Source organism: Phoenix dactylifera, chromosome 2 (assembly GCF_051530095.1).
Source record: "Phoenix dactylifera cultivar Ajwa chromosome 2, Ajwa_hap1_PhDact_Kaust_v1.1, whole genome shotgun sequence".
Lineage (NCBI taxonomy): Eukaryota > Viridiplantae > Streptophyta > Magnoliopsida > Arecales > Arecaceae > Phoenix > Phoenix dactylifera.
This window is the reverse complement of record NC_143191.1, coordinates 19,296,194-19,321,783: the sequence shown is the minus strand read 5'-3', so window position 1 is coordinate 19,321,783 and position 25,590 is coordinate 19,296,194.

Below are 25,590 nucleotides of genomic sequence, written 5' to 3'. Positions count from 1 at the left end.
TTGGTAGAGGTAATGAAGTAAGAATAACGTCCCCTGGCTAGCACATCGAATGGGCCACATACATCTGTATGTAGTAGGATAAGTATTTCAGTGGTCCTCTCCCCATGTCCTACAAAGGGCAGTCTAGCCATTTTTTCTTGAAGACAGGACTCGCAAACTGGATATGACTCGGAAGTCAATGAGCCTAAAAGCCCATCTTTATCCATTTTGTTCATTCTGTCTTCTCCAATATGGCCAAGTCTGAGGTGCCACAAATATCTTTGGTTTATCTCATCTCTGGATCTTTTGGATCCTTTGGCACTCACATCTTGCTCGGTAACATTCACAGATACATCCATATGTAAATGATAGAGACTGTCAATCATGAAACCACGTGCGACTATTTTATTTCTTAAATAAATAGAACAGCAGTTTTTGTCAAATGTAAAAATATGACCTTCCTGTGCTAGACATGAAACAGAAATCAAATTTCTGCTAGCAACAGGTACATAATAGCAGTCTCTAAGTATTAAACTAAATCCAGACGGTAGTCGCAGATGGTAGGTGCCTACAGCCACAGCAGCAACTTTTGCCCCGTTGCCAACCCGAAGGGTTACCGCACCTTCCGCCAGCCTTCTACTTTCCTTTAGACCCTGCATGGTAGTGCACAGATGAGCACTAGAACCAGAATCTATAACCCAACTAGAAGTAGAAGAAACCGTTAGATTAGTTTCAATTATGAGCAAGTCTATACCTTCTGAAGGTGTGTCACCTTTCTTGTTCTTCAGGCTCTCGAGGTATGAAGGACAGTTTCTCTTCCAGTGGCCTTCGACATTGCAGTGGAAACATTTTCCTTTGTCGTTAGCCTTTTTCTTTTGAACTTCCTTCTTTGGCTTCTTGTCTTTCTTCTGCTTCTTAGCAGGCTTCTTTTTCTTCCAAGTAGACTTTCTCTTGGAACCAGAAGTCAACTCAGCAGCAAGAACATTGCCCCTTGAACCTTTCAAGGCTCCCTCAGCAGTTACCAACATGTTTATGAGTTCAGTCTTAGTGCATTCAATCTTATTCATGTGGTAGTTTACTATAAACTGACCAAATGAATCAGGAAGTGACTGTAGGATCAAATCCACTTGTAATTCCTTGTGCATGTCCATACCGAGCTTCTCAAGCTCCTCTAGGTCCTTGATCATGGTCAGACCGTGATCATGGATAGACTGCCCTGTGCGCATCTTCGCTTTGAAAAGCCTCTTGGACACTTCAAAACGAGCTGTGCGACTCTGCTCACCATACAACTCTTGCAGGTGTGCCAGTATTTCCCTAGCAGTCTTCATATTTTCATGCTGGCATTGGAGTTCATTAGACATGGATGCCATCATATAGCATTTTACTCTAATGTCATCATCCAACCACTTTTTATGCATCTCACGCTGAACATCAGTAGGACGTGTTGGTAATGTGGAGATATCTTAATCGAGTATGTAGCCTATTTTCTCACAGTCCAAAACAATTTTGAGATTTCTAAGCCAGTCCTTGTAATTGGTTCCGGTCAGTCGGTTGGTCTCAAGAATACGGGTCAAAGGATTTGAAGCCGACATTGTATCTGCAGAGAGTAAAGATTCTAGTTAGACTTTTGTACTTGATCCTAATCTGTTCTAAGGTCTTTTAGAACAAATGTAACTCCCACTATTTTCTCGAATTCCTCACACTCCCCTGGTAGGAAAACGGAAATCCCACACGACTAGGGTTTCTAGTGGGTACTGCGGTCCCACCGATTTACATGCCACCTCACCTAACAGTTATTGGTGACACATAGATTGATGAATGCACAACTCTTGTACAATGCTTCTCAAGCATGTTGCAGTGTAACTTGGTCTCTAAGCCATGAAAACCTCACCTAACAGTTATTGGTCCCATCTCTTAGTTAAGTCAGACCCACCGTATAACCGTAGAAATAAAGTCGTCATTGGGTCCTCACCTAACAGTTATTGGTGCCCAACCCCACCTTTACCCTACAACATCTCATGTCTATAGAGAGGTCCAGCCCCCCGATGCAACTTGACCACTGTGTCCAGCCGAGACAAATCAACATCAGAAAGGCCTTAGCAGCTCTACTACAGTGGAAGACCTATTGACTTAATATTGGTTAATCAGGTCTTAGTGTTTGCAACTTGAGCCCTTCATAAGAGGTAATCGAACAATTGGCCAGGTAAGCAGGTGGGAGGCTCCCCTTACTCAGAGAGTAAGGTCCTAATTATGTAACCACCTTTCATGCTTTCCTAGACACCAATTAGATCAATTAATCTAATATGACTTGCTCATGTTGGTTCACTCTCGACTTGATTGAGGAGGTTTTGATTTAGGTCTCAATTGGGTTTGCTACATCACATGTAAACCTATCTACCCGACTCGCATTCACATCACATGCAAACGGTACATCACAGGCAGTTATAATCGCAGCATCAAATAAAGTTAAACTTTAAATAGGTGATGATCATGGATTCTAATTAGGTCGTATTACAAGCACATGCACATCAATCGATCAAGTGGTCTTCAACTCTTGAATTGGTTCCAAGCCTCCTTGATTCGATCCTTGATCAACTCTTGATCCCATCGCCATCAACCGCTTAGATCACCTTTCATCTCATGCCTTTGCTTCAACTTGATCGTTGATGTACATCACATCACAGAAATACAACCAGATGTAAAATAAAAATAAAAATAATTTACATCTCCTTTTAGGAGGCACGCAGGCCTCTCAAAACATCAAACAAGATGCATGCAAGCATCTGAAAAATTACATGATATCGCAGATCACATCGCAGGTCATTACATTTGATACCAAAAAGGGGTTGAATCCTATAATCATCACCGTATGCAACAATTATAATTTTCAGATCTGAAAACTAACTGATTATATCATGACATAGGTCGCTGATCATGCTAATCATGATTCTAAACTTTGTAATCCCATTAACAATGCAATTAGAATCATCTTTTTATCACATAAAAATCAGCATGTAAAAATCAGCACCCCTGAAAAATCTGCATGCAGAATTTTTCAGCATGCATGATCATTCAATTTTCAGATCTAATAAGCCTTTAGATATTTAATTCTTACCTTAATCTACGAAGCCTAGGCTCTGATACCACTGTTGGGAACCCGCACACGCCGCTGATATTTCAAAAATTAAATCAGATGGCAGCGGAAGAGGCATGCGCGGGATCGACGTTCATCGCATGAACGTTGTTTCGAAACCTTTCGTAGTTAGGTAAGAATTAAAACTTTTTAAAACTATTAGGAAGACCAGATCTTCACCTTGCGCGGGTAGATGATCACCGCAAATCTGAATTCGTGGTTTTAGGATGATGGTTCGTTTGAAGCCGTTCAAACGTCCGGCCTCTACGGGTATCCACACGAAGCAGAGGACCGATCAAAGCTTTCTTGTCTTCCCGGGGTGCTAGCTCCCTTGCAAAGACTTCTTTTGATGGCTGATCTCCTCTCTTTCAATCAACCCTTGATTGTGCTTGAGAGGAGGAAGAAGAAGGATGAAGATGGGAAGAAGATCAAAAGCCCCTGCAGCCTTCTTCTCTTTTCATGCGTTGGAGCCAAGGAAGAAGACCAAGAGGAGGGAGACGCCTCCTCTTCTTTTCCCTTTGCTGATGGCGGCTGAACCAAGGAAGGGAGAGGGGTGGCCACGTGATGGAAGAGGAGAGGGAGAGCTCATCTAGGGCGCCGGCCCCCTTTGCCCCTTTTTATAACCATCTAGGGCTCCTACAATCTAGGAGCCCTAGAGTTATTTCCTAAGAGGGGCTCTCTTCTCCCTTCTCCACATGAAAAGGGAGGGGCATATCCCCCTCCTCATGGTAAACCCTAATCCACATTAAGTAGGGTTTGAAATGCCCTAATGTGGTCAAGCCTTAATCCAATTAGGCTTAGTCCAAGGGTGAACCAATTAGGATCCAATCTAGGTAAGTCCTAATCCAATTAGAACTTAAATCAATTTTGACTCAATTGAACTCTTCAATCCTAATCCAATTAGGAGTCTTATTGATTCATTAGATTAATAATTAATTGTGACTTAAAAAATCCTAATCCAAATTAGGACATATTTAATTTTAGTCCTAATCCAATTAGGACTCTATTTGAATCCGAAATTCTAATCTAATTAGGATTTCTAGGAATCCTACTCCAAGTAGGAATCCTATTTTAATTCAAAATTTCTAATCTCATTAGGATTGTAGGAATCCTATTCCAAGTAGGAATCCCAGTCCTACTCCAAGTAGGATTCCCAGTCCTAATCCAATTAGGACTCTAGGAATCCTACCCGAAGTAGGATTTGTGTTTAAGTCCAATTAATTAATTCCCTTTGTTCCTTCTTCAACTTCTTATCAATCAAATTGATTACTTGTGATTCCTAATCACGATTTCAACCATCGGATCGGTCAATACTTCTAGTGTGTGTGACCCCATAGGTTCTATTCTGACTGGTAGTGAGATATATTATGATCTCTATCACAATATCATTGAAAACTCCTTTCAATGGGTTGGAACGATTCCAACTCAACTCGTTAGGGTTTATCGATCATCAAGATAATCCCTATGAGTCCCACCATCCACCAGTGACACCTAGCAGCATGTAGTGGCTACCCAGCAGAATGGAATGATGAACCTCTAGGTGCAGTTAACATGTGATACAGTCCTACTATCGTGGATCCCTACAGGACGGAGGTCATGGACAACTCGTCAAACCCCATCGTCTGTCATATGTCAAGATTTATTCGACTCGAGTTCGATAGTGGAAAACTCTTTTCCACTTTATATTACTGCCCTGGCCAAGGTCTTAGAACTCAGTCTAACAAATCACATAGGATCACTCCTCTTCTATCAAGGTCGATAGATTCCTTATAGGTGCATACCCTACTCCTACAGTGAACCTACTGCAGCCAATCTACACTGCATGGACCCATATGGCTAGAGACCATGTATGTGTGCAGTCAAACTACAATAACCTCACTGTGAGTAGCCGAAGCACCGCAGGTCAAAGGACCAGTCACACTACTGCAACATCAAGCAAGTGACTGACGAGTGGATAGACATCCAAGTGACTTCTTGTCTTGGTCACGCTCAGTACCCTTGTTCTCTAACAAGCACCTGCACTATCACTTCAGTGTCCCTACACTGTGGACTCAAGTCTCGTCCATCCAGAAGGAAAGTGATCTGTGCACTGATCGGATCGATCACCGTCCTCGTGATGATCCATTGATCAGGAGCCTTTAGAAATTAATCACCAATGATACATGGCTCAAATTCTCAACTCTTGAGAATATGTATCATCATCTTATTAATTTCTTGGACGATTCATAGACACATAAACAATATGAATGAAAAGATGCCTTTTATTTATTCAATAATAAATAGTCAAGTACAAAATTATGTTCCTAGAATTAACAATGCGTCAGCCAGATTGGCTTCTAGGGCATATATCTAACATGATGTTCTCGGGTGAAGGAAGATGCCGGAGGATACGTGATGGGAAGATAAGGATGAACTGAGATAGAAGGAGGGCTGAGATCCATGTTTGGGAGTTTGAGGATTCTGCCGATGGCTAAATGCGGCTGGGAGAAAAAATGGGAAGGCGTTGGTCGAACGGCTGGAAGTGTGAACAGAGGAGTTGGGACGGGCTCTGGACTTGGTTCGGAAGAAGGATACGGCTGGGATTTGAGTTTATCCCACGGGCGAAGAGGAGGGGGGATGAGCTGGGGCTGAGCTTATCCATGGGCGTTCGGAAGAAATGGGGTGCTGATCCGAACGGGAGAAGATCACGGTTGGGAGAAAGATGCGGGATGAAGTTAGATCAACGTGGATGTGATTCCGAGGGACATTGGGAGATTCGGTGGATGCTATGCATTTAGTTGTTTGATCCGAACGGAAAAACAACCTGTGAAGCTTGGGATTTGACTGGCCACGAGATGAAGATGAATCACAGATATGGTGAGCTGGGACGTTCGCTGTGATGAAGAAGCGATGGGAAGATGACACAGATGCAAGGGGAAGTTTGGATGTTGGTTCGAATGGGATGAAGCCAAATCGTGGGATGATTCTATAGGATAAGCTTGATCCGGTTATTGGAACAAGGACGTTGGGAAGAACATGGAGGTTGAAACAGGGGAGAAGCTGGGATTTATTCCGAAGAAGAGATATGGATGCTGTGAGTTTAAGCTAGAAGAAAAGGATGGCTTGGTTCCATTCTTTGAACATGGGAGTGAAAGTGACATAGAAGCTTAATTTCTAAGCACTAAAAGGGTGACGTGGACATGGGTTCAGCGACCTGCACAAATTAGTTCAGATATCATCCCAATTAGTTCGACTCGATCTGCACATATTAGAATTGACCAATAAAATCAAGCAAACTCGAATTATTTTTAATAATGCCATGATGAAGGGGAACACATTTTCTTATGTTAAATTCACTAAATATATGAATTAAAATAATGATAAGTGCTATGAATAAGATATTAATTTATGCATTATTTAGCACTTATCACACCCCCCAACCTACATTTTGCTAGTCCTCAAGCAAAAATAGAAAAAGAAATTAACTCACTTTCGCAGGAATCGCGATTGCATTTACCGTATGCAATAAGGCTTTAAACCCCTAGGTGGCCCTAGTGGACGAGTTTTGTCTCGTGAGGGTTTCCGGCTCAGATACCCACAAACTGCTGTCCCTACCTAAAGAATTTATTTTACTGTTTTATAAAATCTGATTTCAAATGCATAAGTGCCAAGAATTTCAAAAGCACACAAAGTTTTATTACTAAGTCAGCCCAAATCCTAGGTCAAGATGCAACTTAAGCTGAAGTCATTAAGTTTCCGTTAGAGAGTTGTAAGGCTAATTCATACTTGGGTGCTCGGTGATATCTGGACCATACACAAGCTAAGGCTTTAGATTCTCCAAAATACTGCTAAAACTAGTAGCTTCCAAGAATTGGTCAGATAAGACCTAATCACTGATTCAAAATCATCCTACCTTGCAGGATTTCGAGAGTTGTGGATGTTTACTTTAATACCTCATGGGCTTTATCTGTAATATTCCAGTTTACTCGAATTTTTACAACGACGGCTTTCACACTATCGTCTTTTTCAAGGTCAATATTATTTTCTCTTTTTCTCTTTTTTTTTATTTTTTTATTTTTTTTCTTTCTTTTTTTTTTGAGATTTATAAATTACGCACTTTTACTCTTGTAATGATTCCTCCGTGTAGCGAGCACTCAGTCAACACTCCCACACCAGATGGCATAAGGTGTTGGGCATCAAGACTCCCCTACGGACCTACGCTCGGGTTCCTTATTACAAGCCCGCTGACCTTTGACAATAGGTAGCCCTTTTCGATGTACCTGACTAAATTCACTTATCTCTCTCTCTTTTTTTTTTTAATAGTGAATTAGATAGGTATGATTCATCAGGACTCAAGGTTGCTACCAGACTTAACAACATCATGTTGAACCTAACCCTTAGAAGTGCAGGCCATGTGTGTTGTGAAATTCCAAAGTAAAAATTAACTTACAACTTACTAAAAGAACTTTTAATAAAAAGAACTCAAATTGACTTACTCCTGACTAGTTATTGGGCTTTTTAGATTTTATATACTTTGTGTGTTTATCATTTCAGCACTAAAGCATAGAAATTAGTTTTTTTTTTTTTTGAAATTCATTTTTTTTTTGAAATTCACTTAAAAATGTGAAAATGCAAAAAAAATTTCTTCAAAAATTCGAATCCTATACCCCCCAACCTAGATCAGACATTGTCCTCAATGTTTTTTTTTTTGATGAAATTTTTTTTTTTGAATATTATATTATTATTTGTATTGTTTTATATATTTTTTTTTTGGACGAAAATATGATGCATATGGAGGATAGAAGCATTTTACCGTAGTTGCATCAGTAATATGAGGGATCCTGTTAAGAAAATAAAAAAAAATGCGACAAGAAAATATGCAAAAATAACCTATGAAAATTGGGTTGCCTCCCAACAAGCGCTAAGTTTAACGTCTTCAGCCAGACGCATCAGGTGCAGTTAAGCATGCATTAAAAGAAAAACACATCAATTCCTCATGTTTGCCCTAAAATCACTAGACAGCTCCTAACTGGTTTGAAGAGGGCACCTAAGCCTCCAATCCGGTCTAATGAACTGAGTTGACCAGGTAAGCTCCCAGGTAAGTGGGGGGGTCACGATGCGTTGCAAAGGTCCCACTTAAAAACCACTTGCCTCGAACAGATGAACTGTCTCCCTTGGGACAAAGCTTGCCTAGACATCAACTAAGCCACAGAGCGAAATTTGTGCAACTTTCGGTGATCTTCGTCCTATTGAGCTCGAATGTCCCTAGGGGCCAATGTCTAATTGATTTTAATTTAAAATGATGGCTATGTGAGAATTGATTCACCTAATTTGGGCAAGAATCTGGTGATGAAATCCAGTTCTTATCTTGTTGGGGTGATTGCCCTTACTATGTGCGGATTAATTGGTGTATGTGTATCAGGCATGCATTCACACTTTTGCTGAATTTAAAATCAAACAATCACCACAAAAGGAAATTTAAATTAAATAAGAAAGGTTTAGATGTTACCAGAATTTCCAGCAATTTTTTTTTTTTAAAAAAAGCAAACCTCTACAGTACACTTTTTTCAGTCGTTCCCTTTCTAATTGTCCCAAACTTCCTCTTTGGTTCCTGATCAAATGATACCAAGAAAAATCAAAAATTAGTAAGAGAGGAGAAGGAGATAAGGAAAGTAAAAATAGAAACTATTTTTATTTTTTTTTTTTTTTATTTTTCGAATTTTTTTTTTTAAAAAAAAATTTTTTAATAAAAAGAAAAACAACTATGCTACCAATCCCCGGCAACGACGCCAAAAATTGATAGTCAACTTTAAAGACCATGCAATAGCACGTATCTAGTAGGATAGTGATTACGGGTATCGATCCACAGGGATTGGGGTATAGTTATTTTTCTTAAAAATAAAAATATTTAAAATGATGAATTTGTGAAGACTATTAGCTAAGCAATTGAATAAAAAAAATGCAATTAAAATGATATCAATTTGGGAGAACCTAGGGCAAGGAATTCACCACTAACATCGGAACAAGGGTTATTTATATTTTAATTTATTCTTGGATAAACATGCAAATTGGCTACAAGCCTAATAAGCATTTAAATAAAAATTCACAAAAGTAATTTGGGCATAATCTATCTTCGGTTGGCATGAAATGTCTATCCTAATCTAAGGTGGTAGCACATCGCATCTTCCCTAAGCATGGACTATCTTATATTTACCTAGTGATCATGAAGAACAGTTGTACGAACATCATACTTAAAATCACAGAAATTAAATATGATTCAAAAGAAGATTCCATTAAAAACAATAAGTTCATACAACTCCAAGAACATAAAATAAAATATAAAAACCATGTCCCTGTGTTAGGGCTGCATCCAGCCCTAGAGAGGAGATCAGCCCTGCATAGAGTTGGAGACGGCAGCAGCAGCACAGCAGCGGGCTTCCATCTCTTCCTTTCGCCGGCTTACTCTCCCTCTTGAACTTCTATGGAAATTCATTCCCGAAATGCCCAAAATGTTTCTCTCTCCCTCTATTTTTTATTTCTTCTTCTCCCGTGGGACTTGCCTCCGAGAGCTAGGAATAGCCTCCCCCCCCCCGGTGGGGGAAGAAGGAATGGGATCAGCCCCCTCCCCTCGTGGGGAAGAGGAGGAATGCCTCTAGCCTGCATGCATTGATTCCCTTTTATAGCCTTCACAGCCTCTGTTATCACGCAGGGGATAAGGATGAAATGAAGCGAGATGCGGTTGAGAAGATCCCGGCTCTGTTCCTTGATCCTTGGACGCTGGGAGTTTGGTTGTGCTGCCGTTGGGATGAGATTTGTTCCGAGAGGATAGGAAATCTGGGAGGAACTCGGATCAAGCTTGGATGCAAGGCTGTTCCGCTAGGAGGAGGGCGCGGATCCGGAAACTGAAGATAAGATGAGCTGGGAGAAGGTGATCCGGAAACAGAGGATGTTGATGGTTGTTGGGAACGGAACTGGGAGCTGATTTCCGTGGAATCTGGGGTGCATGCGGAGGCTTAGATTTGCTAGGAACGATCGCATGGGATGCTGAGATTGAAACTTATCCCGTTGGCATGCCGAGATGCGTGGGAGGAATTCGGCAGAAGAGAATCATGTACGTGGGATGAAGATGGAGTTGATCCGGAATGGCAGGAGATTGGGAGGAAAGAATCCATCTGTGAAATCTGAACCCCTGTTCCGAAGCAGGGTCTGTTGAGAGGATCTCGGAGGACGTTGGGTTCGTGCGATGAAGAGAAGTTTGAGAGAGACGTTGGGAAGATGAACTCGCTCGCGGGTGATTCGGATATTCACTGGTGTGGTCTAGAGAAGATGATGAGGAGAAACAGAGGACTTGATTTTGGGAGGATAAGCTCGGGAAGGACGTGGAGGTTTGGATTTATCCGAACGATGGCTGACCGTGGGATGCTGATTCTTGGAGTGGGGAGAGGATGTACTCTAAGGATGAACGCTGGGATATGGCTTGGCTTGATTTGTGATGAGCTGGTAGCAGGGGATGAAGGTGAATTGGTTGAATGTCGTGGAACAAGGGATGATGTTCTCGGGTGAAGGAAGATGCCGGAGGATACGTGATGGGAAGATAAGGATGAACTGAGATAGAAGGAGGGCTGAGATCCATGTTTGGGAGTTTGAGGATTCTGCCGATGGCTAAATGCGGCTGGGAGAAAAAATGGGAAGGCATTGGTCGAACGGCTGGAAGTGTGAACAGAGGAGTTGGGACGGGCTCTGGACTTGGTTCGGAAGAAGGATACGGCTGGGATTTGAGTTTATCCCACGGGTGAAGAGGAGGGGGGATGAGCTGGGGCTGAGCTTATCCATGGGCGTTCGGAAGAAATGGGGTGCTGATCCGAACGGGAGAAGATCACGGTTGGGAGAAAGATGCGGGATGAAGTTAGATCAACGTGGATGTGATTCCGAGGGACATTGGGAGATTCGGTGGATGCTATGCATTTAGTTGTTTGATCCGAACGGGAAAACAACCTGTGAAGCTTGGGATTTGACTGGCCACGAGATGAAGATGAATCACAGATATGGTGAGCTGGGACGTTCGCTGTGATGAAGAAGCGATGGGAAGATGACACAGATGCAAGGGGAAGTTTGGATGTTGGTTCGAATGGGATGAAGCCAAATCGTGGGATGATTCTATAGGATAAGCTTGATCCGGTTGTTGGAAGTTGGGAAGAACATGGAGGTTGAAACAGGGGAGAAGCTGGGATTTATTCCGAAGAAGAGATAAGGATGCTGTGAGTTTAAGCTAGAAGAAAAGGATGGCTTGGTTCCATTCTTTGAACATGGGAGTGAAAGTGACGTAGAAGCTTAATTTCTAAGCACTAAAAGGGTGACGTGGACATGGGTTCAGCGACCTGCACAAATTAGTTCAGACATCATCCCAATTAGTTCGACTCGATCTGCACATATTAGAATTGACCAATAAAATCAAGCAAACTCGAATTATTTTTAATAATGCCATGATGAAGGGGAACACATTTTCTTATGTTAAATTCACTAAATATATGAATTAAAATAATGATAAGTGCTATGAATAAGATATTAATTTATGCATTATTTAGCACTTATCACTAATCCAATTAGGGTTTAACCAAATCATGAATCAATTGGGTTCAATCTATACTAGTCCTAATCCAATTAGAACTTGAGTGAACCATGACTCAATTGAACTATTCAATCCTAACCCAATTAGGAGTCATGCTGATTCATTAGATTAATAATTAATTAGGACTTAAGAAACCTAATCCAATTAGGACTTATTTAATTTTAGTCCTAATCCAATTAGGACTCTAATTTGAATCCGAAGTCCAAATCCGATTAGGACTCTAGAAATCCTACTCCAAGTAGGAATCCAATTTTAATTCAAAACTCCTAATCTTAATTAGGATTATAGGAATCCTACTCCAAGTAGGAATCCCAGTCCTACTCCAACTAGGATTCCCAGTCCTAATCCAATTAGGACTCTAGGAATCCTACTCGAAGTAGGATTTGTGTTTAAGTCCAATTAATTAATTCCATTGTTCCTTCTTCAATTGAATATCAATCGAATTGATTACTTGTGATTCCTAATCACGATTCAACCATTGGATTGGTCAATACTTCTAGTGTGTGTGACCCCATAGGTTCTACTCTGACTGGTAGTGAGATATATTATGATCTCTATCACAATATCATTGAAAACTCCTTTCAATGGATTGGAACGATTCCAACTCTACTCTTTAGGGTTTATCGATCATCGAGATAATCCCTGTGAGTCCTACCATCCACCAGTGACACCTAGCAGCATGTAGTGGCTACCCAGTAGAATAGAATGACGAACCTCTAGGTGCAGTTATCGTGTGATACAGTCCTACTATCGTGGATCTCTACAGGACGGAGGTCATGGATAACTCGTCAAACCCCTTCGTTTGTCATATGTCAAGATTTATTCGACTCGAGTTCGTTAGTGAAAAACTCTTTCTCCACTTTATATTAATGCCCTGGCCAAGGTCTTAGAACTCAGTCTAACAAATCACATAGGATCACTCCTCTTCTATCAAGGTCGATAGATTCCATGTGAGTGCATACCCTACTCCTACAGTGAACTTACTGCAGCCAATCTACACCACAAGGACCCATATGACTAGAGACCATGTATACGTGTAGTCAAACTACAATAACCTTACTGTGAGTAGCTGAAGCACCGCAGGTCAAAGGACCAATCATACTACTGCAACATCAAGCAAGTCACTGACGAATGGATAGACATCCAAGTGACTTCTTGTCTTGGTCACGCTCAGTACCCTTGTTCTCTAACAAGCACGTGCACTATCACTTCAGTGTCCCTACACTGTAGACTCAAGTCTCGTCCATCCAGAAGGAAAGTGATCTGTGCACTGATCGGATCGATCACCGTCCTTGTGATGATCCATTGATCAGGAGCATTTAGAAATTAATCACCAATGATACATGGCTCAAATTCTCAACTCTTGAGAATATGCATCATCATCTTATTAATTTTTTGGACGATTCATAAACACATAAATAATATGAATGAAAAGATGCCTTTTATTTATTCAATAATAAATAGTCAAGTACAAAATTATGACCCTAGAATTAACAATGTGTCAGCCAGATTGGCTTCTAGGGCATACATCTAACAATCTCCCACTTGCACTAAAGCCAATCAGTCATATATCTGAGCCCCATCTTCTCAAGGTGGGCTTCAGTCTTTTGCTGACTTAGCTGCTTAGTGAATGGGTCTGCCACGTTATCCGTGGAGTCTACTCTCTGCACCTCTGCATATTTGTTCTCAACATAGTCGCGTATGAGGTGGAAGCGCCGCTCTATGTGCTTGGACTTCTGATGAGACCTTGGCTCTATAGCTAGTGCTATGGTGCCAATGTTATCGCAGTAAAGTGTTATGGCATCTAATGACATTACACCTAACTCTGCAATGAACTTTTAACCAGAAGGTTTCCACTGCACCCTTAGATACGGCTTAACATTCAGCTTCTAAGGTAGAATCTATAATGATCTGTTGTTTGGAACTCTTCCAATTTACTGAACCACCATTGCACATATTCAGATGTAGACTTTCTATCATCAATATGTGTGCATCCTTCTACCTTCAACTCTGATCTTCTTCCAAAGACCAAGAACATGTCCTTAGTTCTTCTCAAGTACTTAAGACTGTTCTTCACAGCTATCCAGTGCTTCTTGCCTAGATCTGATTGACATATGCTCGTGACATTCACAGCATGTACTGTATCAAGTCATGTACATAGCATGGCATACATGAGGCTCCCTATTGCTGATGCATAGGGGATCTTGCTCATGCGTTGAATCTCTTCAGATGTGTTGGGGCACATTTTCTTGGAGAGATTAATTCCATGCCTTAGGGGTAAGAGACCCCTTTTAGAGTTTTCCAGCTGAACCTTTTCAGCACTTCCTCTATGTACATCTTCTGTGATAGGCCAAGCATCCTTTTAGATCTATCTCTATAGACCTTTATTCCCAAAATATAGGATGCTTCCCCAAGGTCTTTCATGTAGAACCTTTTTGACAACCTGACCTTGACCGAGGTTAGCATGGGAATATCATTCCCTATCAGGAGGATGTCGTCCACGTACAGTACGAGAAATACAACAGCACTTCCACTAACTCTTTTGTAAACACATGGTTCCTCTTCATTTTTGATGAAATCAAATGTTTTGATTGTGTCATCGAAACGAATGTTCCAACTCCGAGATGCTTGCTTTAGTCCATAGATGGACTTTTGCAGCTTGCAGACCTTGTGATCTCCATCACTGTAAGTGAAATCGAAGGCTGTTCCATATAGATGTTTTCATCAAGATATCCATTCAGAAAAGCTGTTTTCACATCCATCTGCCAGATTTCATAATCATGAAATACTGCAATGGCAAGCAATGTTCGGATGGATTTCAGCATGGCTAAAGGTGAAAAGGTCTCCTGATAGTCAATGCCCTCGCGCTGACTATACCCTTTCGCCACAAGCTTTGCTTTACAGGTCTCTACCTCTCCATCCGAACCTATCTTCCTTTTGTAGATCTATTTGCATCCATTAGGTACAATACCTTCTGGTGGATCTACTAAGGTCCAGACTTGGTTGGAATGCATGGAGTCTAACTCTGACTTCATAGCTTCCAACCAATTCTCGGAATCGATATCAGATATCACCTCGTCGTAGGTTTTGGGATCCTGCGTGTGATCCCTATCTCCCACTAGGAACATTTTCTCGGTATCCTCTTCTAGTATACCTAAGTATCTATCGGGAGGATGGGAGACCCTACTTGATCTGCGAGATGGTTGAGGGACATCGTGTACTGGCTCTGTATTAATGGGTTCGATAGGATCCATGACTCGTTGCTTTTCAGAGACTTTCTCTTGAAGCTCAATTTTCCTCCCACTGCCTCTATCAAGGATAAACTGGTTTTCCAAGAAGATGGCATGACGGCTCACAAACACATTGTGATCTTCTGAGACGTAAAAACTGTATCCTAATGACTCTTTAGGATATCCTATAAAACGAGCACTTATGGTCCTAGCCTCTAACTTGTCTGCCTGTAGTCTCTTGACGTGGGCCGGACATCCCCAAATCTTGGTTTCTTACCATGTCATATCTCATATGGTGCGGTAGGAATGGACTTTAGAGGGAACTCTATTCAACAAGTAAATAGCTGAAAACAGGGCATCTATCTAAAGAAACAAGGGTAAATCAGTGAAGCTCATCATGGACTGGACCATATCAATAGAGTCCGATTCCTCCTCTCTGACACTCCATTGAGCTGAGGTGTACCAGGAGGAGTCCATTATGAAACTATACCATTCTCCTTGAGATAATCACGGAACTCTCCATTAAGGTATTCACTTCCTCGATCTGATCGAAGAACCTTAATGAGTTTTGTGCTTATTTTTCTACTTCATATCTAAGCTTTTGAACCTTTCAAAAGTTTCATATTTGTGTCTCATACACATATCCGTACCGTGAGTAATCATCGGTAAAATGAAGTAAAAAATTACAACCCCTAGCCTGCACATCGAATGGGCCACACACATCAGTGTGTACTAGGGTAAGTATTTCAGTGGACCTCCCTGTGTCCTACAAAGGATAATTTGGCCATCTTTCCTTGAAGGCAGAATTCACAAATCAAATATGACTCGAAAGTCAATGATCCCAAAAGCTCATGTTTTCCCAATTTGTTTATTCTGTCTTCTCCTATATGGCCAAGCCTGAGGTGCCATAAATACTTTAGATTTATCTCATTTTTGGATCTTTTAGATCCTATGGTATTCACTATTTGCTCAGATATATTCACAGATACATCCATATGTATGTGATAGAGACTGTCAATCATAAAATCATGTTGAATCAATTTATTTTTCAAATAAAAATCTTTCTGTGCTAAATAAAATACAGAAATCAAATTTCTGCTAGCAATAGGTAACAGTCCCTAAGTATCCTGAGCATATCTGACATACCTTCTGAAAGTCTGTCACCCTTCATGTTCTTTATGCTTCCCATGTATGTAGGACAGTTCCTCTTCCAATGGCCGTCCATGATGCAATGGAAACACTTTTCCTTAATATTGGCCTTTTTCTTGGAACTTCCTTATTTGGTGATTTCTTAGTCTTCTGCTTCTTCGCAGGCTTCTTCTTCTTCCAAATAGACTCTCTCTTGAAAGTAGAAACCAACTTGACAGCGAAAACGATGCCCCTTGAACTTTTTCAAGGTCCCTAAGGTAGTTGCCAATTTATTTAACAATTCTATTTTAGTGCATACAACCTTGTTCATATGGTAGTTTACTATAAACTATTCATATAAAGCTGGAAGGGATTGCGGGATCAAATCCGTTTGCAATTCCTTGTGCATGGTCATGCCAAGCTTCTCAAGCTTCTCTAAGTCCTTTATCATGGTCAAACCATGATCATGGACAGACTGCCCATCGTGCATCTTGGCTTTGAAGAGCCTCTTGGACACTTCAAACCGAGCTGCGTGACTCTGATCACCACACAACTCTTGCAGGTGATTTAATATATTCCTGGCAGTCTTCATGTTCTCATGCTGGCATTGTAATGCATTGGACATGGATGCCATTGTGCAGCACGTAACTTTATTGTCATTGTTCGTCCACTTAACAAGCGTCTTACGCTGATCAGTGATCGGACGGATTGGTAACACCGGGATTCCATGGTCTAGCACATACCCGAATTTCTCACAATTCAAAACTATTTTTTTTTGAAATTTGCTGAGCCAATCTTTATAATTGAGTTTGGTCAAACGGTTGTTCTATAGGATATGAGTTAAGAGTCTAGAAGCTGACTTTATAATCCTCAGAGAGTAAAGATTCTAGTTAGACTTTTGTACCTGATCCTAATCTGTTCTAAGGTCTTTTAGAACAAATGTAACTCCCAATATTTTCTCGAATTCCTCACACTCCCCTGGTAAGAAAACGGAAATCCCACACGACTAGGGTTTCTAGTGGGTACTGCGGTCCCACCAATTTACATGCCACCTCACCTAACAGTTATTGGTGACACATAGATTGATGAATGTACAACTCTTGTACAATGCTTCTCAAGCATGTTGCAGTGTAACTTGGTCTCTAAGCCATGAAAACCTCACCTAACAGTTATTGGTCCCATTTCTTAGTTAAGTCAGACCCACCGTATAACCGTAGGAATAAAGTCGTCATTGGGTCCTCACCTAACAGTTATTGGTGCCCAACCCCACCTTTACCCTACAACATCTCATGTCTATAGAGAGGTCCAGCCCCCCGATGCAACTTGACCACTGTATCCAGCCGAGACAAATCAACATCAGAAAGGCCTTAGCAGCTTTACTACAGTGGAAGACCTATTGACTTAATATTGGTTAATCAGGTCTTAGTGTTTGCAACTTGATCTCTTCATAAGAGGTAATCGAACAATTGGCCAGGTTAGCAGGTGGGAGGCTCCCCTTACTCAGAGAGTGAGGTCCTAATTAAGTAACCACCTTTCATGCTTTTCTAGACACCAATTAGATCAATTAATCTAATATGACTTGCTCATGTTGGTTCACTCTCGACTTGATTGAGGAGGTTTTAATTTAGGTCTCAATTGGGTTTGTTACATCACATGTAAACCTATCTACCCGGCTTTCATTCACATCACATGCAAACGGCACATCACAGGCAGTTATAATCGCAGCATCAAAATAAAGCTAAACTTTAAATAGGTGATGATCATAGATTCTAGTTAGGTCGTATTACAAGCACATGCACGTCAACCGATCAACTGGTCTTCAACTCTTAAATTGGTTCTAAGCCTCCTTGATTCGATCCTTGACCAACTCTTGATCCAATCGCCACCAACCGCTTAGACCCCTGCTCATCTCATGCATCATCTTCGACTTGATCGTTGACGTACATCACATCACAGAAATACAACCAGATGTAAAATAAAAATAATAATAAATTACATCTTTTTTTAGGAGGCACGCAGGCCTCTCAAAACATCAAATAAGATGCATGCAAGCATCTGAAAAATTACATGACATTACAGATCACATCGCAGGTCATTACATTTGATACCAAAAGGGTTTGAATCCTATGATCATCACCACATGCAGCGATTATAATTTTCAGATCTGAAAACTAATTGATTATCTTATGACAAAGGTTGCTGATATGCTAATCATGATTCTAAACTTTGTAATCCCATTAACAATGCAATTAGAATCATCTTTTTATCACATAAAAATCAGCATGCAAAAATCAGCACCCTAGAAAAATCTGCATGCAGAAAATTTTCAGCATGCATAATCTTTCAATTTTCAGATCTAATAAGCCTATTAATAATTAATCCTTACCTTAATCTACGGAACCTGGCTCTGATACCACTGTTAGAGAACCCCGATCATGCCGCTGAAATTTAAAAAAAATTCAGATGGCAGCGGAAGAGGCATGCGCGGGATCGACGTTCATCGCATGAACGTTGTTCATGACCGTTCGTAGATAGATAAGGATTAAAAACTTTTTAAAACTTTAGAAGATCAGATCTTCACCTTGTGCGGGTAGATGATCACCGTAAACTGAAGTTCGTGGTTTAGGATGAAGGTTCGCTTGAAGCCGTTCAAGTGCCCGGCCTCTACGGGTATCCACTCGAAGCAGAGGACCAATCCAAGCTTTCTATCTCCCCGGGGTGCTAGCTCCCTTGCAGAGATAACTTTTGATGGCTGATCTCCTCTCTTTCAATCAACCCTTGATTGTGCTTGAGAGGAGGAAGAAGAAGGATAAAGAGAGGAAGAAGATCAAAGCCCCTGCAGCCTTCTTTCTTTTCCTTGCGTTGGAAGGGAGAAGGGAGGAGGAAGAGGCCACCAAACAATCTTCCCTTGCTTTCCTTTGCTTGCGGCTGAAGATGGAGAAGGAGGAGAGGGAGGCCACGGCTGCAAGGAGGAGAGCATCAATCCTAGGGCGCCGCCCCCCTTTCACCTCCTTTTAAAGTACCTAGGGCTCCTACAAATTAGGAGCCCTAAATCTTTTCCAAGAGGGGCGTCGGCCCCTCTTGTGTTGCCGCACCAAGGAAGATAAGGAGGAGGGGCGTGAGCCCCTCCTTCTTGTGTTGCCCTAATCCTCCTCTAAAGAGGATTGGGAGCCCCTAATGTGGTTTAGCCCTAATCCAATTAGGGTTTAACCAAATCATGAATCAATTGGGTTCAATCTATACTAGTCCTAATCCAATTAGAACTTGAGTGAACCATGACTCAATTGAACTCTTCAATCCTAACCCAATTAGGAGTCATGTTGATTCATTAGATTAATAATTAATTAGAACTTAAGAAACCCTAATCCAATTAGGACTTATTTAATTTTAGTCCTAATCCAATTAGGACTCTAATTTGAATCCGAAGTCCAAATCCGATTAGGACTCTAGGAATCCTACTCCAAGTAGGAATCTTTAATTCAAAACTCCTAATCTTAATTAGGATTGTAGGAATCCTACTCCAAGTAGGAATCCCAGTCCTACTCCAACTAGGATTCCCAGTCCTAATCTAATTAGGACTCTAGGAATCCTACTCGAAGTAGGATTTGTGTTTAAGTCCAATTAATTAATTCCATTGTTCCTTCTTCAACTGAATATCAATCGAATTGATTACTTGTGATTTCTAATCACGATTCAACCATCGGATCGGTCAATACTTGTAGTGTGTGTGACCCCATAGGTTCTACTCTGACTGGTAGTGAGATATATTATGATCTCTATCGCAATATCATTGAAAACTCCTTTCAATGGATTGGAACGATTCCAACTCTACTCTTTAGGGTTTATCGATCATCGAGATAATCCCTGTGAGTCCCACCATCCACTAGTGACACCTAGCAGCATGTAGTGGCTACCCAGTAGAATAGAATGATGAACCTCTAGGTGCAGTTATCGTGTGATACAGTCCTACTATCGTGGATCCCTACAGGACGGAGGTCATGAATAACTCGTCAAACCCCTTCGTCTGTCATATGTCAAGATTTATTCGACTCGAGTTCATTCGTGGAAAACTCTTTCTCCACTTTATATTAATGCCCTGGCCAAGGTCTTAGAACTCAGTCTAACAAATCACATAGGATCATTCCTCTTCTATCAAGGTCGATAGATTCCATGTGAGTGCATACCCTACTCCTACAGTGAACTTACTGCAGCCAATCTACACCACAAGGACCCATATGACTAGAGACCATGTATACGTGTAGTCAAACTACAATAACCTTACTGTGAGTAGCTGAAGCACCACAGGTCAAAGGACCAGTCATACTACTGCAACATCAAGCAAGTCACTGACGAATGGATAGACATCCAAGTGACTTCTTGTCTTGGTCACGCTCAGTACTTTTGTTCTCTAACAAGCACCTGCACTATCACTTCAGTGTCCCTACACTGTGGACTCAAGTCTCGTCCATCCAGAAGGAAAGTGATCTGTGCACTGATCGGATCGATCACCGTCCTCGTGATGATCCATTGATCAGGAGCATTTAGAAATTAATCACCAATGATACATGGCTCAAATTCTCAACTCTTGAGAATATGCATCATCATCTTATTAATTTCTTGGACGATTCATAGACACATAAATAATATGAATGAAAAGATGCCTTTTATTTATTCAATAATAAATAGTCAAGTACAAAATTATGTCCCTAGAATTAACAATGTGTCAGCCAGATTGGCTTCTAGGGCATACATCTAACAATTTTATTCTGGAACATAAATTTGTACTTGACCTAATTAAGTTAGGCATTCTTTTCATTCATGTTCTTATGTGTCCATGAATCGTCCAAGAAATTAATAAGATGATGACACATATTCTCAAGAGTTGAAAATTTGAGGCATGTGTCATTGGTGATTAATTTCTGAATTGCTCCTGACCGATGGATCATCACGAGGATAATGATTGATCCATTGAGATTAGTGCACATATTGCTTTCTTTGATGGACGAGTCTTGAGTCTACAGTGTAGGGACACTAGAGCAATTGTGCAAGTGCTTGTTAGAGAACAAGGGTACTGAGCGTGACCAAGACAAGAAGTCATTTGGATGTCTATCCACTCATCAGTGACTTGCTTGATGTTGTAGTAGTGTGACTAGTCCTTTGACCTGCGGTGCTTCGGCTACTCACAGTGAGGTTATTGTTGTTTGACTGCACGTATACATGGTCTCTAGCCATATGGGTCCATGCAGTGTAGATTGGCTGCAGTAGGTTCACTGTAGGAGTAGGATATGCACCTATAAGAAATCTATCGACCTTGATAGATAAGGAGAGATCCTATGTGATTTATAAGACTGAGTTTGTAAGACCTCGGCCGGGGCAGATTGTATAGTGGAGAAAGAGTTTTTCACTCTCGAACTGAAGTCGAATAAATCTTGACATATGACAGACGAAGGGGTTTGACGAGTTGTCCATGACCTCCGTCCTGTAGGGATCCACGATAGTAGGACTGTATCTTACGATAGCTGCACGTAGAGGTTCATCATTCCATTCTGCTGGGTGGCCACTACATGCTGCTAGGTGTCACTGGTGGATGGTGAGACTCACAGGGAATATCTCGATGATCGATAAACCCTAATGAGTTGAGTTGGAATCGTTCCAACCCATTGAAAGGAGTTTTCAATGATATTATGGTAGAGATTGCAATATATCTCACTACCAGTCAGAATAGAACCTATGGGGTCACACACACTAGAGGTATTGACCGATCTGATGGTTGAAAAGTGATTATGATTCACGAGTAATCAATTCGATTGATAATAAGTAGAAGAAGGAACAAAAAAAATTAATTAATTGGACTTAAATACAAATCCTACTTGAAGTAGGATTTCTGCAGTCCTAATTGGATTAGAACTGGCAGTCCTACTTGGAGTAGGACTGGGATTCCTACTTGGAGTAGGATTCCTACAATCCTAATTGAATTAGGATTTTGAATTTGGATTCCTACTTAGAATAGGATTCCTAGAAGTCCTAATTGGATTAGGACTTTGGATTCAAATTAGAGTCTTAATTGGATTAGGACTAAAATTGAATAAATCCTAATTGGATTAGGATTTCTTAAGTCCTAATTAATTATTAATCTAATGAATCAATAAGACTCCTAATTGGATTAGGATTGAAGAGTTCAATTGAGTCATAATTGATTTGAGTTCTAATTAGATTAGGACTTACCTAGACTAAACCCAAATGGTTCATGATTTGGTTAAAGCCTAATGTGATTATGACTAAACCAAATAGGGGCCTCCCAATCCTCCTTAGAGGAGGACTAGGGCAACACATGAAGAGGTGCTCATGCCCCTCCTCCTCCTTGCATGGTGCGGCACAACAAGCAGGGCCGACGCCCCTCTTGGAAATAAATCAAAGGGCTCCTAACTTGTAGGAAACCTACATGCTTTAAAAGGGGAAGAAGGGGGCGGAACCTAGGGCATCATTGAAGCCCTCTCCCTCTCCAATTCGTGGCCACCCTTTCTCCCCTTGGTTTTCAGCCGCAAGCAAGGTGAGAAGAAAAGAAAGCTTGGCGGCCATCTTCTTCCCTCCTCCTTGGTTCCAACGCAGGGAAAAGGAAGTAGGCTGCAGGGGCTTTGATTCTTCTTGAAACTTCATCCTTCTTCTTCCTCCTCCCAAGCACAATCAAGGGTTGATTCAAAGGGAGGACATCAGCCATTAAAAGAAGTCTCTGTAAGGGAGCTAGCACCCCGGGAAGACAAGGAAGCTTTGATCGGATCTCTACTTCGTGTGGATACCCGTAGAGGCCGGACGCGTGAACGGCTTCAAGCGAACCTTCATCCTAAACCACGAACTTCAGTTTGCGGTGATCATCTACCCGCATAAGGTGAAGATCTGATCTTCATAATTAGTTTAAAAGTTTTAATTCTAATCTATCTACGAACGGTTATTGAACAACGTTCATAGGATGAACGATTGATCCCGCTTATGCCTCTTCCGCTGCATCTGAAATTCTTTTTTTAATTTTCTGCGGCATGGGCGGACCCCCAACAGAGGTGACCACCCATACGAATGGCTAGACGAAGTGGTGCTATACTTTAAGGTCTATGAGGTTCCAAGAGCCGACCGGGTCACCCTTGCTAGCTCCCACCTTGAGGGGAAGGCAAGTTGGTGGTGGAGATGGATCCGGGATCTCTATGACAGATGGAAGAAGGCTTGGTTGGAACACATTTGTGAGGGAATTCGTGTCTCAATGGGGACCCTCACCGATAATCAACCGCCATGAGCATAGGGCCAAGACTAAGCAAGAGGAGAATATGCAAACATGCACCAAGCAAAATTTCAGCAACTATGCATCTTCTTCCTTGCGACCGAAAGCTCCTTGCAAAGACAAAGAGGTGGATGAAAATAGCAATAAGGACCAATCCGAGGAAGTCAGGAGCTTGCCAAGAGTAGAGCCACTAGTCATTGAGAAAAAGGAGCTATGCTTCGAGCAGGAGGACGAGCGGAACACCGAGCACCATTACAAGGCTGAGCAAGCATCTCTCTTAGAAGTGGGTAGCGAAGAAGCCACCAAATCTAAAAACTTAGAAGAAGAAAGGGAAGAGCTTGAACCTGATGATGAGGCCGGAAGTAGTTCAAAAGAGGAGGAGGCCGAGCCCCCTTTGCATGCCTTGCAAAGATCGTCTATCCTTCAAGCTACAACAAATGAGGTACCTTGGCCTTGCTTGACAAATTTTGCTTCCTTTGATAATATTTTGGTCCCTTCTCAACCTATGGAGCAACACAAGGAACATGTGTTGTTGTGTTGTCCATTTTGGATGAACACCACTTCCACATCAAGCTTGCAATACATACCCTCACCCAACTGGAGTTGAAGTGCTTTGCCCTCATTATTTTGAGAAAGGAAATGGAGGATGATCAATCAAAGTTTGAGGCCACAATTAATTGGACCTTGCCCAAGGTTGAGCTGGCATCAAAAAGATTCTTGAAGTTGACCGGCCAACAACATGATGAAGGCAACCGGCAAGAAAAGGAGTTGGAGGGGCTACCTCCAAAGGTTCGAAGGTTGCTTGAAGCTCATCGGGGGATTTTGAAAGACGAGAAGGCAAGGAGAAAGATTTGGCAAGTGTTCATCCATTGGGGAGGAAGGATGCTTGAGGAGACTATGCCAAGGTTCCCCGGCGGTATCCACACTTTATCCTTGAGGATAAGGATAGTTTTCAAGGGAGGGGAAATGTTGTGGACCCCCCTCATACACCACCGTTGGATCCCACCACCAAGGAGAGGTCCGGGCCCGGAAGCTACCGAAGGAGGGTCCTACCAAGACCAAGATCAAGGATCGAGCCAATTACTTGCTTGGAGGGATGGCCGAGCCTTGGCCAAGCCCCTTCACGCTTGGCCAAGCCTCGGCCAAGCATCTTCACACTTGACCGAACCTTGGCCAAGCACCTCCACATTCGGCCTGCCACGCGCACGACGACGCCCGCGCTTGCCTGCATGCATCCGCGGCCGTCCGCGCCTGCCGCGTGCTCGACATCGCCCGCGTGCACCGTGCCCATACATGTCAAGCCCCGGTCGAGCATGCCCTGTTGGGAACCCGCCCATGCCGCTGATATTTCAAAAAAATTTCAGATGGCAGCGGAATCGGCATGCACGGGTTCGACGTTCATCGCATGAACGTTGTTTCGAGACCTTTCGTAATTAGGTAAGAATTAAAACTTTTAAAACTATTAGGAAGATCAAATCTTCACCTTGCACGGGTAGATGATCACCGGAAATCTGAATTCGTGGTTTTGGAAGAGGGTTCGCTTGAAGCCGTTCAAACGTCCGGCCTCTACGGGTATCCACACGAAGCAGGATCCGATCCAAGCTCTCTATCTCACCGGGGTGCTAGCTCCCTTGCAGAGATAGCTTTGATGGCTGATGTCCTTCCTCTCAATCAACTCTTGATTGTGCTTAGAAGGAGGAAGAAGAAGGATGAAGAATAGGAAGAAGATGATCCCCTACGCAGCCTTCTCTTGTTCCTTGCGTTGGATGAAGGAAGGGAAGGGAAGGAGGCCGCCAACACTTGGAGATCTTTTCCCTTGCTTGCGGCTGCAACTAAAGAGGAGGAGAGGGGGCTTCCACGGCTTGAAGAGGAGGAGAAGACTCATCTAGGGCGCCGGCCCTAGTGCCTCTCTTATAGCCATCAAGGGCTCCTCCAAAGTAGGAGCCCTAGATGATTTTCCAAAGAGGGGGGCGCCGGCCCCCTCTCTTGTGCCGCACCAACCAAGATGAGAGGGGCTTATGCCCCTCTTACTTGGCTAACTTAATCCTCTTCCAAAGAGGATTAGGTGCCTCTCTCATGGTTTAATCCTAATCTAATTAGGATTGGCCAAATTGGGTTCAATCTATGCTAGTCCTAATCCAATTAGGACTTGAATGAACCATGACTCAATTGAACTCTTCAATCCTAATCCAATTAGGAGTCATGTTGATTCATTAGATTAATAATTAATTAGGACTTAAGG